At 44.1% G+C, this 20,854-nt stretch overlaps 1 long non-coding RNA gene across 1 annotated transcript; it reads right to left on the bottom strand.

Moving 5' to 3' along the window:
• Window positions 1-219: 219 nt before the first annotated feature.
• On the bottom strand, window positions 220-3,198 carry LOC112590623 (uncharacterized). Its single transcript, XR_003114350.1, has 3 exons — window positions 2,659-3,198; window positions 2,305-2,557; window positions 220-1,278 (listed from the first exon to the last, which is right to left on the bottom strand). It is a non-coding gene; the product is annotated as an uncharacterized LOC112590623 (long non-coding RNA).
• Window positions 3,199-20,854: the final 17,656 nt, after the last annotated feature.

Genomic DNA, 20,854 nt, shown 5'->3' with positions numbered 1-20,854 from the left:
TATCGATAAAAAGGTCTGGAAAAGTGGCTGGTAGCTACTTAAAAAAGCTTATAAATCACTTTAAGAGATGCTTTTATCTATACAGGGTGTCTTTCGGATCTTTCGGAAACGAAAAATTGTGAAGATTAATCAGATTAAACTGAGGAGAAAAGTCAAATACCATTTTGCAAACAAGTACGCAAATTTTCAATCATTAATAACTTAATAATTATTGCAATTTTCGCAAAATCGTGCTTAACTTTTCCTCTCAGTTTGATGTGATCAATCTTTTTAATTTTTTCATTTCCAAAAATTCCCGGACACCCTATATATTCCGCTATTACGACGTTACCATTCTTTTCATCGGAAGTTGCACGTCCAACAAAGATGTATGATTTGCATCTCCAACGACTATATCTGTTAAAATTACAAATAACGAAAAAAAAAAATTATTGACCGCGGTGACTGTTTGATCTGTTCTCCGTACAATTGTCAAACAGCAAACCTTCATTTGTTGTGACAACAAAAGTCTTTTTCTCGGTGCACGGTGGCTAGCGTAGTGATCGGCGCTTTTGCATCGCGGCTCTCATTCATCTACGTATCTCGTGCGTGAGCAGCAACTGCGTGTTACAAATTAAAGCTGTAAGCTGATGAAACGAGCTAACATTCGTATCGCGAATCGCACTTGTCAATCGCATATTGCTGATCCAATGTAAAACATAGAAGTGAGCTGACTAAATCACACAATCCGACAGCCGCTATAGACAGAAGGACAGTTCGCTATAGACCACCCTATATACTTTTTACGTAATAGTGTGTAAAACTCACGCGTAGATCAATTTGTTTGTGTGGACGTAGAATGAAAAATGATCGCTGCCGTACACACACGCGTACACATATGTACACGTACCTGAGATCGGTTTCTCGTGAGAATCGATGCGTCACACATGACTGGTTGCATAGTGAACGTTTATAAAAGTAAAACGGATTTATATTAAGACTCTTTTCACACAATCAATTGTGACAGATCATTAATTATTTAGCCGAAAGTCAGTGACCCGATTCGTGACATTGTCGTGATTTGCGACCATCGCAGCTGTTTTTCTTTCTTTTTTTTAATCAGCTGAGGTGACTCCATATTTATCCACAACGTGTGTTTTTTTATCCAGAATTTTGCATATTACTGATTACTGAATCGGATTTAGAAACCGAACGTCAAAGTCCTTCTTCTCCAAAGCAGACCATCGATAGAAAAACAAAATCAAACTGTCGTGTCTCCAAATGGTATTTTAGCCATTTCTGAAAAAAAAGAAACATTACAAGGTTTTAACATTAAATCCAAAACATGCCATAAATTAAACGCAGCCGGAAGCCTAATTGGTCCAGCTTCTCAATCTGGTGAAAACTTGACTTTCATCGGACGTTTACTTTAAAACTCAAAAGCGATGTTAGGGTTAATTAGATTACTGTAAATCGATATGCTAATTGCAGTTTGCAGGAAAACTAGTTCCATTCAAAATTAGCTTCAAAAAGAGCCAAATTGACATTAACATAAGGGTTAACTCGATACGTATGTTACCAATTCACTAACCCTTAAAGGCTATCATGGGTGAAACTTCACCCTGTGCGCATTTTGTTTCGTTCTTGTTAAACTATCCGCTGCAACCTTTTTTCTTCTCATCTAATATTCAATAACAAAACATTGCATTTCTTTGACCTTTTTTATTTCTAAAATAAAAAAATACCTACCGGGATGAAATTTCAGTCATGAGAGCATTAAAGCGATTTTTTTGGTTACTTTTAAGAGTTTAAGGGTTTTTTAGCTCTTAAGGGTTAACCAATCTTCGCGGTGAGATCTTCCTCGTCCACCGACCCGAAAATCCACCCCGTAAGAAAGAAACCGGAAGAAATTGCTCGCTGCCAACATCCCTGCGCGGCTCTCTCGCGAACCTTCCGCTGAAGGGCCTTCAGCTACCCAACGCTGCAGACTTCAGTTTCCCGATTTCGCGACTCAACGGCTCCCAAGCGAGCACCACGACACCCGCGAGATTCGGTCCGCGATATCTCAGAGCCGCGGTCTCGCGGGGATTGGGCAGGAGGAGGAGGAGGAGGAGGAGGAGCAGGAGAAGAAGGCGGCAGGCCGTTCCCCGCTCGAAGACTCGAGAGCAGAGAGCCGAGAGAGGACACCTTGGGTGAGCGCGCGCGAGCGGCTCACACAACAACGGCTGGCCTTCGCGCAATGCGTAGCCGCAATAGGAATATAACGCGCGAGTTCGCACGCGCGAGCGCCATGTGGATACGAAACGGTGACCCTGGCTCACTGACCCTTTTAGCCGGAGGAGAGCCTTCGCGTTCGCCTCGTAAACACTGGACTCGATGTCGCAATCGGCGCCTGACGGCTCCGCGGGGCCGCCGCCGCCGCCGCCCGCCGCCGCCGCCACCTCCTCGGGAGCCTCGCGTCCTTTTCTTTCCTCTTCGCTCCGTCGTTCTCCGCTTCGGCCGGGCGACGCGACGCGGCGCGGCGCGAGGCTTGGCGAGGCGAGGCGAGGCGCGACGAGGCGCGACGCCTCGTTCGCGTCTGAAAAGCGATTAAAAATAGACGGCCAGAGAGCCGGTGGGAACGGTGTGCTCGCGGCGGCCGGTTCGTATCCTCGTTTATCGTCGTTCTAATCAACGCACCTATTATCCAGATCCAGCCGGCGGCCATTGTGCCGAGCTGCGTCGCCATGAGCGCGGCTCTCCCGGAGGAACTTCCGAGCCGGGGGAGGACGAGGATCGGTCCGGTCGAGAGCGAACTTTCAGACCCCGGGAATCCCCGTCGACTGCACCTCGGCCTTCGCGCGAGGAACCAAGCGGCGCGCTTCGGCGCAGCAAGGGCTGCCAGAGGGGGTTGCGGAGGACCGGCGCGGCGGCACAAAGAGAAGAAGAGGCGCGGCAGGACAGGCCGCGTCGTCGGGCGAGAGAGACCCTTCGCGAGGGTTTCGGCGGTTCTTCGGCAGCGCGCCAATTTTCCAAAAGCGGCACGGTGACTAAGCTTCACCGCGCGCGCGCGCGCGGCCAATCGTCGGCCCGGGCGCAATTTTAGCAGCGCCAATCGCGCGCCACCTGCCGCGCGGCGGCGATCGCCACCCCGAGTGTCAACAACATTGTGCGCGCTCCGTCGTCCCGCGACTCCGCCGTATTTGCTGTTCTTGCGCTTCTTCATCATCGTCATCATCGTCGTCGTCGTCGTCGTCGTCGTTCTCTTCCGAAGAAGCGCGAACAAACTGCGCGTCCCCGTCGAATCGGGCTTCTATCTCTCGATGCCTCGCGCACCGCGCGAAGGGATTGCGTAACTGCCGCGCGAGAGAATGGTTCTCGAGGCGATCGCGCACGCCGGATGATCGATTGGACATGGCTACGCGCGAGGAAACCTGCGGCCGTTCCCGCCGAGTCCAGCCGACACGACGGCCGCGCGTAACGCTCATGAGAAACCCGCTCCCTAAGTCGGCTTCTTTTTTACTCGTTGTTTGCCGATGCACACACACACACACACACACACATATAGGGATGCAACGATTTTGCAAAATATCGATAACGATATTGTCGTCATTCAGAACCATCGATGGTAAAACTTTAGAATAGGAATAGCCTTTTCCGAATTTTGATATTTATTTGCTACTCTCGTGGTAAAAAATCTTTGTTGTGACTCCGACAGTGATAATCAATCGGGGGAGCCCGACAAAAATGTTATCCGCTTATTTTTTGAACAATTTTGGTAAATATTCAGAGGTACTATTATACCAAAAACTACGTTTTCTTGTTCAGTAATTTACAAAACTAGCTGTAAAAAACATGTATTCAAAGTTTTACATATATATTAAGGGAGGGGAGAGGGTGGCTGAAATCTTTACAGGAAATAACATGAAAATTTTATTCCATATATTTAAAATTTTAAATATCGATTTTATACTGATTAAATACCGTTCGCAGTTATTACTCGAATCTTTCGCCTTGGACAGATGATGAGTCTACAATATACTAAAAATGGATATTGAAGAGATTAGCAAGACCCCTACGCAAGGTAGGACGTACGATAAATTACAAACAAAATAAAGCAGAGCATTATTCACAATCATGCTGGTTTAATCAAAAGCACAAATTTATATTATTATAATGTAAAGTCTAAATTATAGCGAAGAATAGTTTATGTTTTTGGTTTATTAAAGTTTATTGAGTTGTTTATACTTTTATTCAATAGTTTAAATTTGGTGCATTTTTCCTTCAGAGTTTTATAAGATCCGAAAAAACTTGAAAAAAATAGGTCGGTAACATTTTTTCGGGCTCTCCCCATTGATTATCATTGTCGTAATCACAACAAAGATTTTTATCCAGCAAGTAGCAAAAATATATCAAAATTCGGAAAAGGTCCTATTCCAAAGTTTTACCCTATCGATAACGATAATATCGATAATTTTGAAAAATATCGATATTTATATCGATATTTATATAAAAAAATGTATACATATAGGGGTATGCGTATAAAGGATATACACGAAAAGTTTAAAAAGATCTTTTAAAAATGTTTGTCTTCATATAATTTATTCTTCATATTCTTATTAGAAAATATATAATACAACCGCAGTCGTTTGCCGGGATCACCGCATACATGGAGCAGGAGGTCTATTACGGTTCAACGATCGAGGTGAAAATGATGAAAATGAGCGAATTTACTAGACATCGACCAATTACATAATATATATTCCAGTGAATTCACTCACTGTTGTAATTTGCATCTCGGTCGTAGAATCGTAATAAGTCCCCAGAGCTGTAACTGAAAAATATAAAATATCAGTAAAATTCGTATCGATATATCGATTTTATCGGAGACAAAAAGTATCGATAAATATTCGATATTTGTCTCTCGATATTTCGATATTATCGATTTATCGTTGCATTCCTGCACACACACAAACACGCGCAGCCTAAACACATGCGGGATCTCTCGATCGATCGCGATGCGGCGATCTTTGAGCGGGCGGGAGAAACGAACTGGACATGCGTCTTGCGAGCCGCGAAGCCGAGCGCGGTGAAATGATATTTCGATCGAAATCACTAAATTTAGACGCATTCGCATCCGCAACACACGCCTGTCCGGTTCGACCGGTCGTGGCCGTGTAAGGTTCGCGATAGACGAGAGAGGCGGCACGTGTCCGCCGGCGGGAAAGGGCAATCGTATCGAGCGCGACGATTCCGCTCTTTTCCGCGCCAGCTGATCGCTCAGTCTGTCTGTTAATCTCGAACACCTGGTCTCCGTGCCGTAGGTGCCAGCCATGATTCCCCGTCCCCTCCCCTCCCTCCCCCGGCCCCTTGTCCCGCAATCGCGCGCTTTTGTTTCCAAGGGCAACTCGCGAGCGAAAAGCGTCACCCTGAAGAATCGCCCCCATGCGTTGATCCTTTGTTGCATGTTTTTTTGTAATGGATGTAATTTTGTGAAACTTGTTACTCGGAGGTTTTTAGGGTCGCTGTATACAAATCCGGTGTAAGAAATACGAAATTCAAAATGGCGGATCCAATATAGCGGACGAAATTTTCCAAATCAGCCGAATTCGCTTGAAATTTGCTGTTTAAGAGTCTGCGAGATTGCTAATTACAAATTTGTTATCGAAAAGAGCAAGTTAAAGATCTTCGAACGATTATAGAATATCTACAGTATAAAAAAATCTAATCCAGAGCCGTTTTCAAATTGAATGATTTCATTTCTATAATTATATCCGCCATATGAGATTCGTCATTTTGGATTTTGGATTTTTCGCACTGGATTCGTATTCAGCGAGTTCAGAAACCCCCGTACAAGTTTCAAGCGAATTCAACTGATTTCGAAAATTCCGTCCGCCATTTTGAATTTTGTATTTTTCACATCGAATTTGTATTCGGCGGCCCCAAAAACCCCGGGTAATGATTCTGAAGTATATGTTATTACTTAAAAGTTCATATAAACGAATTTATTCTCTGTAAACGACAGTTTTGTTCAGTATATGCTTACTAATAACAAATTGTTTATTTGAAATGATTCTAAAAATTGACGTATCAGTTAGACGAACATTTCAGTAGTCCAACAATACCAAATATGCTAAAAATATATGTGAAAAAAAAATGTGAAAAATTTGAACTATTGGAGAAACAAGCTTGGATGATAGGTGGCATTCGTTCGTTAATTATTCATTATTATTTATTTATTTATTTGGGGAATTTATGGAGTCAGAGGACACGGTAGGAGCCAACGAAGTTGCATTTGTCAAAAGTACATTTTGCGTACGCTGGCACGGGCCAGTTTGTTGCCGTCATTTTTATGTTACTTTTTACTTTTCTGTGTTATTATCTATTTACTTGTTTATTTACTTCTAACTTTAACATTTCTTCTTACTTCTAACTTCTAACATTTTGATATTTTATGAAATCCGCAAGAGTGCCAGCTGCTGAGCGCGTTTTACCTGTTCCTTATTTCAGTCTTGAGGGTCAAAGGGGCACATTCAGCGGTCTGAACATGCAGTCGGAGGGTGGGAAGGGATGGGGGGGGATCTCTCCCGCAAATTGCGAAAGTTCAAGCTATAGAGGCGCTATAAGTGCAAGCGGATTACCCGCCTCGAATACTCGCCCCGAATATCCGCTCGGCCCTTAAACCTTAAACGCCGTCCTCACGGTGGGCGAGTGTCCTCGAACGCAGACGCTCACGGCATAAATATTTAGGCTGTCCAGATGGCAACGACTGCTTCGCTCTGGGCGATTCTCCCCCGGCAAATAAACCGGCGTCGATGACAGTCGTCGTTCCGCAGCCGCGACGCAAAATCCCGCGCGCGCTGCGAAATCTCGACTTGGCCCCGATGAATTTCCACAAAGTGGCCGCGCCATATTTCTCGTCGGTGACGGGCATCCATATTATCATCAGCGGCAGGACATTCGATATTTTCGCGGACGCCGCGAGCGACAGCGCGTCGCACATTTTTCAACGGTCGCGGATCCTCTCGCGTGCGAAGAGCCTCGATGTTGTCAAGCGTATTAATATTCCTAAGAAAGGACATCTCTCGCCTTGCGTAATGGCACTACAAACGTAAATAATAATATACATCTCCTGCGCGCGCGCGTCCTTTAGACCAATATAAAAGAAGAGAGTGAAGTAAAAAGTGCGAAGTGCCCGTCCTCGTCTCGAAGAAAACGCGTCGAAACGATCGGCTCGGCTCCGACTCGGTTTCTTGATCGACGCTTGTCCTCTTCAAGGACTCCCGTGTCAGAGCCGACGCTAAGCGAATCTGACAATTACGCCGAGAGAGCTGGCCACAAAGGACTCCCATAACGAGGCGGATTACGTGCTTTAAACAATGCTTCGTTCTATCGCCGCGGAAACGACTCGCTGTGTCGCGTCACGATTCGGCGGGCAGAGCCGTGTTTCCTCTTTCTCTCCTCCGTCCCTCCCCGTCCCTCCCCTTCTCTCGCTCTTTCTGTTCATCCATCCATCTTTCTCTCTATTCCAGGGATAACGAATTTACCGTAAAATCGTGCCTGGCAAGACAAATGGATCCTGCTTGTCGAAATTACAATATGAATCGCGCCCACGTTTTTGAGGAAAGACTCGACTAGTAGAAGACGAGAGAGAGAGAGAGAGAGAAAGAGGAGAGAGAGAGAGAGAGAGAGAGAGAATAAGAGAAACAGGAAAGGCGAGGGAGTAGGAGAGAAGAGGAAGAAAGATGACAGTTATGGTTTCTTGAGCGACGCCTTTTATCCGTTCATGAGACGTAGCGGGCTATTTGTTGTAAACTGAATTGATATATTTACAGAGAATAAGGATTATACGTTGGGTGGCGGAAACAAATGCGAGGATCCTGTGTCACTGTGGAATCCCGTTACGGCTGGAACGTGGAACCGCAGCGTGAAATCGCAGCATCCGTTCGTCCCACCGTCGCCGTCGAGAGAGAAAGAGGCAGAGAGAGATTCGGTGAGCGTTTTGAATTTATTTACTGGAGCGTATTTTCCAAATGCGCTCTTCGCCGGCCCGTCGAGACGGTCGGATAATCTCCGTTCAATACATGCAAAAACCAAAGTCCGCGAATTCAAACGTTTATCTTCGAAACTCGATCCATTGATCGCGCGTGTTCGGACGTGTAAGACGAGAGGAAATAGAAAATGTGTGAAGCGATGAGACAAAAGGACATCCCTCGGTGCGGTCGGAACTTGCTTGTGCACTTGTACGAGATTTGTTAATTTGTTATTCAATTGCCGTTGATTAAATTTGATATTCCTTGGGTTCTTTCCACCTTTCTGTGTGGATTTTTCATCGCACTTGAACGAATCTTTATTATATTTTTTATACATATCATATGTCTATGTGTTCATTTAAAAGTACTATTATTATTTATTTACGTAGACATTTAGTGTAACTATATTCAATTTGCGAACCACTTATATTTATATTTACATTTGTTATTTTTTTTCTTTTCTCTGCTCCATTTTATTCTCATTTTTTCTTCTTCACATCTCAAAGCGTGTTTTTTCTTTCTGGTTCTTTATTTTTAGTTTTCGCATTTTTGATATATATCAAAGCGTATTTTTTTCTTTTTAGTTCTTTATTTTTGGTTTCTGCATTTTTGATATATATCATATTTAAAAGTACTATTATTATTTATTTACATACACATTTAGTGTAACTATTGCATTTGCAAAATACTTATATTTGTATTTACATTTGTTTTCTTTTTTTGCACTGAGAAAAAATTGTATTAAAATTATATTAAAATTAAACAAATATTTGTTCGAATACGACTGTGTGATTTGTGTGAATACATTTATTTAAATTAAGCAATTCTTTTCTAAAATTCAAGAAAAAAGTTTACATTCAGAACTTCTGTACTTCATTTTAGAAATTAGTCGCTTAATTTGAATAAATGTATTCACAGTCATATTCGAACAAATATTTGTGTAATCTTAATACAATTTTTTCTCAGTGTGTAACTATTGTATTTGCGAACCACTTATATTTGTATTTACATTTGTTATTTTTTATTTTTCTTCTTCCTCTTGTATTTCATTTTATTTTCATCGTTTTCTTCACATCTGTTTGTTTCTTTTCTTTTCGTTTGTTTGTAATTATTATAAAATTCACGATAAATAAATACAGATAAGTAATATAATTTAATATAATAATTTAGTATAATATAATAATTTAATAATTAGTATAATATAATAATTTAATAATTAGTATAATATAATAATTTAATATAATTTTCTCCCTGCATGTTTATACCGACGCGAAATATGGCACGTTCGTAAGATAAATTTCCCACGAGACGTACTCTCGTTGTCGTTCTTAACTTAGGAGCTTCCGAATTTGCTTTCTAGAGAGTTTCCAAGTTTTCTAATCAAACGTCGCAAGAGTCAGCCGCTTCTCGCTCAATTTCTTCTCGCTCTTTAATCGCACTCGCCCACGCTCCGCCATCGCGGCTCTATCGCAGCGGCGGCGATTAAAATTCATCCGCGAGCCGGAGCCGTCGCGCAAGTTACACGTGCGGGATGCGTTATCCTCCTTTAAGAGGAAGCGAAATAGATAAGAGTCGCGTCTCCGACTGAAGATGTAAATCGCCGTAAAATTACACCGACGCCACGATGCTTATCCGAGACGCTTAGCCGAGATCGCGTCCCGAATAAAAGACAAACTGGCAGGGAAAAAAGGAGCTGAAAAAACGCGCCGTCCGAGAGATGGCCGTCCCGTCTCGTCGGTGAAATTTACGGACGGTGTGTCGCGCTCCGCCGCCGCCGCCGCCACCACCGCCGCCGCCCACACACATCCCTGTCTTTTTTCTACACGTGTACGCAAACAAGCCCACGTAATGCGATTAATTCGGCCTGCGGACGACAAGGGCCGAAGGTCGCGTTCCACTTCGCAGCCACTAAATGCGAGGAAGCGGATTCGAAAGCGCTTCTCTATCCCTCCTCTCCCCTCCCCCTCCCTCCCCCTCCCCCTCTCTCTCTCTCTCTCTCTCCCTCCCTCTCCGGCCAACGGGTTCGTCGTACGTCCACGTTATTACACGTGACTGTGTGTATTAGTCAGGCGGAATGACATAAGGCGATTATTCGTCGCATTGGAGCGACGATACATATCGCCGCGTACGACAAGCGCCTTATGATCGCCTCGGAGATGATCCGCGAGCTCCATACGCGCGCATCCCGCACTCGAGGGCTGTACTCGAGCCCTTCGCGGCCGTATGTTGGCGCGATTATCTCGGGAAAAGAGGACGCTCGAGAACGCAAGGAGGTAATTCAGAGGACGCGGAAGCGAGGGCTCCGAGCGTCGCCTTCGGCGTTTGTCCGCCTCGCCTCCTCGCGCTTCTCGCTGCTTCCACTTCCTCGGGAGGAATGTAATTCTAATCGATGACTGAGTCGATAGCTAATGGCTCGTACAGGCTAGATTAAATTTCCCAACCTGCTGTTAGCTCGTTAGTGTGCGATTAATATTGTCCGGATACTCACTCGTCGAAATTTAACGCCTCGAAGCTTCAGAAAAATACGGAGCTTTGAATTGTGTAATTTGTCGTTCGACGTTAAAAAGTTCAAAGGTGCGAGTAGTTTGATCTTTTCGAAATATCGGAGCTTTTTTAATAAGAGCAATTTAGGCGAGCGCAGCTAATTCTGCGCGATTAGTATTAAATATCCATCCTTTAAGATTTCGTTATTCGGATATAAAGTGTCAAAGTTTTAGAATTTCGAAGCTTCAGGGTGTAATCCGACGTTTGAAGTTTAAAAGCTCGAATAGTTTAATCTCGAAGGTTTAGCGAAAGTAATTCCAGCGACTGCGGCAAAATTCTGTGCACTTGGCATCGTTCAATCATCCAAGCTTCGAAATTTCGTTAGTTGGATATAAAGCCTCGAAGCTTCAAAATTTCGAAGTTTCAGGATGTAATTCGACGTTTGTTCGAAGTTAAAAAGCTCAAAAATTCGAATAATTCAATCTCGAAATTTTAGCGAGAGTAATTCCAGCAACCGCGGCAAAATTCTGTGCACTTGGCATCATTCAAATATCCACGCTTCGAGATTTTATTGTTGGCATATAAAGTCTCAAAGCTTCAAAATTTCGAAGCTTCGAGGTGTAATCCGACGTTTGAAGTTAAAAAATTGAGAGGTTCAAATAATTCAATTTTGAAGCTTTAGCGAGAGTAATCCCAGCGACTGCGGCAAAATTCTGTGCACTCTTCATCACTCGAATATTCACGTCTCGAAATTTCGTTATTCGAATATAAAGCCTCAAAGTTTTAGAAATGCAAATTTTCGAAGCTTCGAGGTGTAATCCGACGTTTGAAGTTTAAAAGCTCAAAGGTTCGAATAATTCAATCTCCAAGTTTTAACGAGAGTAATTCCAGCGACTGCGGCCAAATTCTATGCATCACTCGAATATTCACGCTCCCGAGATTTCTTATTATTCGAACTGTAAAGCCTCGAAGCTTCAGGATTTCAAAGATCCGAAGCTTCGAATATATAATTCAAGCTCTACCTTGTGTCCTTCTCGTGAGCCGTCGCCTTCGCGTGATATCATCCGCGTCCGCGTTCTTTCTCGCAGGACACTCAGGCAATAAATTCAACTGGATGGCGGAAGGATCGAAGGATGCGGCAGATCCTTCGGTCACCTTCGGGACCGCGCGCGCGAAGATGCGATCGCGGACCGTCGCGCGAGATCTAATCGACATTATTTCACGTCTATTTCTACGATCCTAGGTGAGGTCGGTGACGTCACTTTAACGCCGATCTCCCGCGTGTCGGCTTTCTTCCATCTGGCTACTAATAACAATGCAGCGCGCGCACAGAGAGACGGAGAGAGAGAGAGAGAGAGAGAGAGAGAGAGAGAGAGAGAGAGATCATAATTCCTCTATATTTCTTCCCTCCCCGCTCCCCCTGCCGCCTGCTTCCATCGCTCTAGCCGGCTCGCTTGGCGCACCTTCTGGAGCATTAAATAGCACGGTATGCAAAGCGGCTCGGCTATGAAATCATTTCGCCGCACGACAGGGGTCTCTCGAAAACATTGCGACAAGCCAGAGAGCCGCTCGTGTCGCTCGCAATCGCTTAATAATTCATCGGTTTCCGCCAATACCGCGTCGATCGCACGAAAGAGATCGCACCGTTACTCACGTTGGCGTTACTGCGAGCTGCTCCCGGTGACTGTTATTATAATAATTGATTAATATCTGCCGAGCTTATACCTCGGTACAACGACATTCGGTAACGAATCCGATCGCGAAACATCAACGAGAGAAATCACCGAAGCGCCATTTCTAAAACGTCGCTCGCAAGGTACGGAAATCGGAAGAAATCAGCCGTCAGTTGACATGATCGTCGAATTAATTTCGGTAACATTTTAATAACATTTTTAGTAACTTTAATAACATTTCACAAACGCACCTCAACATGAGAGTGTGAAATCGCTGAAGCATTAGAGCAATCATTTCTAACGGGGTCGTCGCGCTGTTTCGACAATTCAATGCCGCGCCGCCGGTCGGACGAAAGAAATCGCGCTCCGTTACTCGGGCTGGCCGTTGCAACTTATTGCAGCGATAAGATCAGCGAGCTTAATAGCAACGAAATCGCCGAGACGCCGTTGTATCGTGCGTTTCACGCCGTCGGAAGGCGAATTATCCCAGGAGACGCCGCGTCCTCGGCGCTCTCGACGGTACCTCGCGCGCGCGCGACTTTCTGGGAAACATAAACAGCGATATTGATGAAAACTGGACGACGATAACATCCGCGATTGTATTGTCTTCGGTTCGCGCTTGTCCGAGCGTAACAAGCTTGAGAACCGCGCTCTATGACGGTGTAACCGATCTTCGTTAGATCGCAGCGAGATAATCGCGTCCCACTCGCGATAAATCGCGCCTGCTGCTTGGCACTAAAGAACGCTCTCGCGAGCGCGGCAGATGTGTCGGGCCATCGGATGGGATGCAAGGATAAGCGATTCCGAGATTGATCTGAGAAATCATTTAGCGCGCTCAGGGACACCTGAACGGTAACTCCAATGGGCACTCGTCATCGTTAATTTCGAGGCAAGCGGATTTTATGCAAATCGCCTCGATAAGATCGCCCGTCTCGATCTCGCGGTAATAACCGCCGCCGGGCATTTCTTCCTCCCCTCCCCCTCTCCTGGGAGATTTGCTCGTCCAGCCTCTCGAGCCCGTCGTCTCCGGTGCGTACCTTTCGCAAAATTATCGCACGGCGCACCCGCGAGGGACAACTTTTGCTTCCTCTTGCAGCAAGATAAAAGGAGCAAGTTGAATTCGTCGCCTTATTAATTAACCTTTAGAGGACCGAGGTGGCTCCTACAGGAGCCACATATAAATCGGCATTCAGTGTTTTCTTAAAGGTTTTATTATAGTTATTTATGCATTTATGTCGATGTTTATGCTCTAAAAATATATCTGCATATGTGTTCGTGTGATCTTTACCTTACTTGTAAATAAATATTTATTAACGAGTACACACATTTTAACTGCATAGTGACTTGCATCTTAGTACGTTTTTATTTATAATAGATCCACTTTCTCTCAGAATTATATAAAATCGGCACACTATTAGAGTCACACCTTATTTCGAAAAATTTCATACGAAAGAAACATTAAGTAATGTGATAACAATCACTCTAAAAGTAACAAATAAGTATAAAAAATACAAAAAAATAGCTTTTGAAATAAAATAATTTTCATTGTATTTTAAAACCAAAATTTAAAAAAATTATAAAAAAATAAAAAAATAAAAATATTATAAAATAAAAAATATAAAAACACAAAGGAGCTACATAACTTTCTACGTCCATGTCGTTATGCTCTGGATTATGCTAAAGGAAAGTTTTATTACCGTATGAGATTACTTATAGTAAATAGTAGACTTATTTTAGGTAAATAATTGCCTTTCTTTGTAAAATTTCGATAATCTGATATCAAAATGATGATCAGCGATATAAAAAAACCCCTAAAAATGCCAAGATCCAAATTTTGAAAATTTTTTATTTCGGCCATTCCGTTCTGGACCGGGGTGGTTCCTTTCTATAGGAGCCGCTAACAAACTCGAAAACTACGTGACATGACTACGATTACATATATATATATATATATATAAATTTTCCGCGAAAAAAATTGCAAATTTTAAAGGAAAAATGCCGGTCCTCTAAAGGTTAATGAAGTCTCTCGATGGCGCGAAGGCGAATTTCGCCTTCGCGACGGATTTTGCCATTTCCGCCGTCGTCGATTTTCCCGACTTTGCGTGTGCGTTTTTTTTTTCTCACCGCTCGATAAATTTATTCGCGATGTAGTTTTCGGACACGCGCGGCGTTAATCTGCGGACTCGAAGAATTCGGAGGAAAGCTGAAAGGTTCCTGAAATCTGAAAGTCGGCTTCGTCGCGAAGGAAATTCGCAAGCGGTGAGTCGATCGCGGCGATCGTCATCGACGATCCCGATCTCTGGGCGTCGCTCGCTCATGCAAATCGTCCTGCCAGATAATACATCGATCTTGCGTCTCGCATCGATCATTGCGCACCCTTCACGATCGCTCGCGCTCGCGCGCGCATTCCTCGTCATTGAATCAGCGCTGGCAAATAACCATTATACGCAGGCACGACCATATGGTATTGTTTTCACAAGATGCTGACGACGCACCGGTAATAACCATTAACGCACTAAAAATAGGATGCTAATGAAACACGCGGCGACGGGCGTGTAAAACACGCAGCTTTTCGTTACAATTGCTCGCAGGTGCTCCTCGAGAATATGAAAAACGTTCGCGTCGGGAAACGCATCTCTCGATAACATGCCGGCCTTCGCGGCCGCATCGCGCTTATTATTTGGCGGGACGTTCGGCGGGATCGTTATCGGTTCATACGGTGTTTTCACGCGGTATCTTTAGCAGAGTTCCGAAGAGGCTCGCGATGGCGAGGCTTTCGATGGCGGATTTCCATGGTAACTTGGAGTTAATGTATTCGAATAAGAACATTGATAGCATCCGAGAGAGACATACAAGTGACCAAAAGAGCACGAAAGTAAGACAGTAAGGACAAATTTTCGCAAAGATTGCGGAAATCAGGCTGATAACTGCGCCGAGAGAAAAAATTTTGTCAACATTACTGAATCTGGCGATTCAGAAATTCCGACTGAGAATACCGGAATTTTCCTGAAGTCAGACATTAAGTTTTCGTAATTTAATTTTTTTTTTTTTTTTTAATGGAGATCAGACTGACAACAAGGCTATTTATCAACTGCACCGAGAGAAAACAATTTTTCAACGTTTCACCGAGATTACTGCAAAAATGTTTTCACTGAGTGTGATTCTTCCACTTATTATTATTATTATTATACACGGAGGAGAAGCATCGAACAAATGAATTCTCTAGCGAGAAACGAGCGATTCAGAAGTTCCGACTGAAAATACCGGAATTCTCCTTGGAGTCAGCCATTAAATTTTCATAATCTAGACTAATGAATTCCAGTGGCTTCAAGCGGAATTTTTCGACCTCGCCAGAAATCGTTTCGCTCCAGCGAAGCTTTTTCTCACAAATGCCAAGTTCTTTTCTCGGCGCACTTTTTCGCCTGCGGAGGCTTCGATTCGACAGGATCTTCATTCGAACAATCATCACAAAATTGCATCACGCCGGAAACTTCTGGCGGAACGACGAGCTTTCTCAACATCCTCCTCAAGAGGAAATGACAAAGCCTCGTCTCGCTCAAAAGGACACACCGGCTTCGCGCGACACTCCGTATAAGAAATCAACCTTGCGATTTACTTTCTCGCGCCGCGAGAAATTAGGCGCGTACGCCGTGTAACTTGGATTTATATTTCCCCCTTTCGCGTTCAAATTCGGCTCCGGCCGGGCTGTGCCCTTTGCGAAACCGCCTCTCTCATCTCGTCGTAACGGATTGCGCAACCGCACTCTGCCGACGCATGACTCCCGAGATGCTCCGAGAGCGTGTCGCAACGATCTCGCCGATTAAGAATGAAAGTTATCGACTTGTTCGTGGAAAAGCTCGGGGCGCGTTGCGCAATCCGGTGCAAGTGGAGGCTGTGGCGAGAGAAAGAGAAAGAGAAAGAGAGAGAGAGAAAGCACCTCCTTGGCGAAATTAATCAATTTCGCCGAGGCTCGACTGCGAGCCTCGCCAGCGGCATCCTTACGGCTCTCCCGGCGATCGGCAGGATCGAGAAAAAAATCAGCCGCACTCGGATCGATAGAGAAATAGCGATCACGCGAGAAAGACGATACTCGATTACGGTGCGGACTGATTAGCGATTTGCCTCAACACGACCGCGGCGAGGGTTTACGATTTCGCGCGCTCGTCATTTCGCCAGGCTGCAATCCCGCGCGGGAGAGCACCGATCTGCCGCGGCGAGGAGGAGGAGGAGGAGGAGGCGTTACTCGGCCGCGTATTAAGCCCGATGAGGAATCGGTCCGGGCGATTAAATCGCTGGTGTTTCAGCTGATAAAACGGCAGCGAGAAAGCGGCGGGGCAGCTCGGTCTCTCTCGCGTCGCAAATTAATAATGCGCGTTCGTCGCACGCTCGCGCTCGCGCTCGCACTCGCCATTGAGATCACTGCCGGCCTTGGCACGTTTTCTTTTAAGGACCCACCGATTAAGGCCCGCCTCGAGGTGCCGCGCGACGGCCGTTCTCTCTCCTACGAATTCGCAGAACTAGAATGCGCGTAGATTGCACCGGCGAGCGGATCGCGCGCGCGCGCGCGCGCATTAATGCAGAAATGCAAATCGATGTCCAGCGGGCAGCCGAGCGAGCGTCAAGGGAACACCGTCGCGCGCGCGCGCGCGTGCGACTTTTCACTTTCGCGCGCATTATCTCCGTGCCATTTTCGAAAGGCCTCACGTCGCCGCCGCGCGACCGCTCGCGCGAAACCGCGAAATTACGTTCTAACGAACTGATTAAAGGCCGCGCGATAACGATCGCGCGCCGATGGCGGCTTCGAACGCTCGGCTGCGGAAGCGATTCCTTATCGCGCGAGCGATTGTCGAGAAACTGAGGAATTTCGTCGCTCACCGCAGTCCACCGCTGTTAATTGCAACGAGGCTGCGCGCACAGCCGGCTGCTCTCTGCTGCCGAGCCGCGTCGTAGCCCTGGATTTGTGACAGAAGTTTGAACGCGAGAGAGAAAAGTGTCCACACCCCGAAAAAAGTAATTTCGGAATAAGCGGGATTATTTAAATTTTACATGATTTTATTGTTATATACAGCCTCGAGAAGATTAAGATTCCTCTAAGATTACAGAAAAAGGATTCCTCTTTCGATAAAATATGATTATAGTGAACCATTCATCCAAAATTTATTAGATATTGTTCCAACTGTTTTCCTCTTATTTCAAGAAGATTAAGATTCCTCTAAGATTAAGAAGAAAATATTATAAACACGTTATTCTCAAAGTTAGAAAGATTATGTTATATGTATGATGCAAATCTTGATTGATTTTAATATAAATTTCTTCTTATAAACAAATTGTTTAATGTGTTTTTAAAAGGATTATTATTTATCCTTACTGTACTTTATTCTTGCTGGTTAGTTGTACTAGTTAATTTGAAAAAATTATTATAATGTATAGCGAAAAGTAATATATGTATATAGATGTACTTCTGGCTCGAGTTCTACAATAAGTAGGCACGAATGAAACAACATCATCGCAACAATTAAATTTCCAATGAGGTTTGTTGCGAACTTCATAGTTACAAGGACGTTTATTATAACCAATTATATGAAACATAGTTAAAGGAAAGAATATATTATTCAACTTCTTGCAATAGATTATAAATCGTATTTGATCAAATATGGGTGAATTATCTTCATTATGTTACAGCAATACACATACTTTTTTTAAAAAACCTTCTAAATATTCTGATTCATAAGCATGAGGTATGGTTATTTTTTCGTTCGTGTCTGGAGGTAGAGCATGACTGGACAAAAGAAGCCGACATTCAAATCAACATATTCCTCTTCATACAAGAGGAAAATTAATCGGTACAAGAGGAAATCCTCTTGAAATAAGAGGAAAACACTTGGAATAATATCTAATAAATTTTTGATGATTGGTTCACCATAATCATATTTTATCGAAAGAGGAATCCTTTTTCTGTAAAAGGCTTCGCTTCGAATATGAGACTATGGGAAAGATCACTTTGCAAATAGAATACTTTTTTTGAGTGCATTCTCGTCGTTTTTTATAATCGTTTCATAAATGATTCATGTAACCATAAATTATAACTGTGAAAATTAAATCAAATACAGAGATCACGCACATGCGTAAGCCTTCAAGAAGAGAAAACATGATCCGACTGAAAGTATCTTTTTTTTCCTTTTTTTTCTTTTTTTAATCGATACGTTCTGAATATTCATTCGAAAACAAGCACACTCGACGTAGCCGCTGAGCCTGTTATAATTGATGAGCTGATACTCAATACGAAGAACATTAAGCGATAGGACCGCCTCGGAGGACACGTGGAGTCCAAGCACATCGAGGGTCTTCGAACAGACGATATGAATATGAATCGTTTTAAAATATCAAATTGAAAGATATACACGTCTCTCTCTCTCTCTCTCTCTCTCTCTCTCTCTCTCTCTCTCTCTCTCTCTCTCTCTCTCTCTCTCTCTCTCTCTCCGTTTGGTGAGGTTATTAAATTAACAATATTTGCACGCATATCGCGCCATGCGCCGCGTCAAAGTCTCTGTTTGAACAACAGGAAGAGATACGACCAGCTCGGGAGATGATAAATTTTATTGGCATCAGTCATTTCTTCCCGCCGGCGTACGGCTCGTATTTTCGTCACCGACGGAACTCCGCTCTCGGCAGATCAGCGGCGGAAGCAGAGAGATCGAAATCAGCATAACGTCGACAAAGCCTGCGCGCTGAAAAAAAAAAGTTGCGCGATTTGCGTCGTGATCGTCGCATCTTGACGTCCACGTGCGATGACGACAACAAATAAGCATGACGGCGAGATTTCGCGTCGAGATCTCGGGAAAGCCGGCGGGCGACGGCTACGACTTCATTCGGCCGCGACGGCCACCACCGTGACGGCCGAAAATTCGCCGTGGTTGAGTGCCACTGACAAAGCCCGGCAGGATGTGGGAGGCGAATGTCAAGGCTAAACAGTCGCGGTGTCCCTCAGCCGCCCGTTCCTCTCGCCCCATCCTTCCTCACCGATTCTGTTTATACCCCGATTTTCGCCTTCTTTTTATCGCCGGTCCCCTCAGCCCGACAGCCCGGCCAGCCGCCTTCAGCCCGCAGAAAATAATTTACGAACAGCCGCTCGTTGTTACTCCTGCGGGCTCTCGAGCCTCCTTCTTGCTCTCTCTCTCTCTCTCTCTCTCTCTCTCGCTCTCTCTCCCTCCCTCCCTCCCTCCCTCCCTCTCTCTCTTTTTTTCTTTTTTGTTCGCGGGGTCCGTGAAAGAATTCCATAGGGAGGAAACGCGGCGCGTATTACGCGGACTCCCGCGGTCCGCATATGTTGACCCGGGCATACAAAGTCATTTACAACGCTGCTGTAGAACACCCTACGATGGTGCGCTCTGGCTGCAGCGAAAATGACGAAAGCAGCGCTTTTCCGGCGCAGAACAGCACGCGCGACCAGTAAGCGACCCAAGGCGAGGCTTTCGCGCGGGGGTAAATTAGCCAAGAACGAGGGAACCGGAAGTAGGCTAGTTGTGAGTAGAGATGTGCGAATGAAGAATTTTCATGCCGAATCGAATCGAGTCGAATCTCATTTTGTAAATTCGAACTCGAATTTCTGAAATTTCACTCGAATTCGAATCGAATCGAACGAAATTGAATCGAATCATTAAAGAATTTAACATGACTATTAAACATGCGAATAATGACGGAAGATTTTAATATGAAAGGGAATATTGATATTGTAATATCATTTTAAAGTAAAATATATACTTAAATATGTTTTAAAGTAATTTATAATTAAGTTATTGATTATAAGTTAAGTTAATTACAAGTTAACCCTTCATTGCGCTGCTTTGCACATCTGCAAAGCAGAGTTTGAACTGGATTTTCTCTGCTGTCAGTCAGAGTTTAACATTGCCGATTGCTTTGCCGGTTTGAATAGACGCGGCTCTAAGCGGGAAAAAAGAATTGGCCACCAGTCTGCCGTAGTTTTGCAAAGTGACAAGAAAAATTATTTTTCAAAAAAATATAAGTGAAATATTTAAAAAAGAATTTTTCCTGTATTCCTTGACCAATCCTGCATATGAAAATAATTATTAATGGTCATTTATAAAAAGTGCGGAATGAAGGGTTAAAGGTTCAAACATACAAGCCCAGATGGCCCATTTTATAGTTGATGCACGCAAACGACAATGTATTTAATTCCTATTCGTATTATTCGGATTCGAATCACAGGGACTCGAATCGAATCGGAATTCGAATCGAATCGAATTATTAGGTGTGTGAATTAATTCGGTCCATCTGGCGGTCAATTGCTGTACTATGTAATTTTCTAACCTCTAATGTCTGCAAAAGGCTTTATTTTTTAGTTTTGATATCTGGCAATAATATTCAATTGATAAACGTTTGGGTTTGTAACAATAACATCGTGTTTATCTGATTCGAAAATGTCGAAATTCGAACCAAAAAAACATCATTTCCAGGAAGTTCTCATTTTCTGTTTTCATTTGAAGAAAACAGCCGCTGAAGCTTGTCGAATGCTTGTAGAAGTTTATGGTGAAAGTGCTCCCACCGATAAATCATGCAGAGAATGGTTTCGACGTTTCAAAAGTGATGATTTCAGTGTCGATGGCAAACCTCGTCCAGGTCAGCCGAAGAAGTTCGAGGACGAGGAATTGCAGGCGCTAATCGATGAAAACCCGTGTCAATCGCAAT

The sequence above is a fragment of the Harpegnathos saltator genome, unplaced genomic scaffold (genome assembly GCF_003227715.2).
Source record: "Harpegnathos saltator strain DR-91 unplaced genomic scaffold, Hsal_v8.6 scaffold93, whole genome shotgun sequence".
Taxonomy (NCBI): domain Eukaryota; kingdom Metazoa; phylum Arthropoda; class Insecta; order Hymenoptera; family Formicidae; genus Harpegnathos; species Harpegnathos saltator.
The sequence above is the reverse complement of the archived record's forward strand: the minus strand, read 5'-3'. Positions and strand labels throughout refer to the sequence as shown.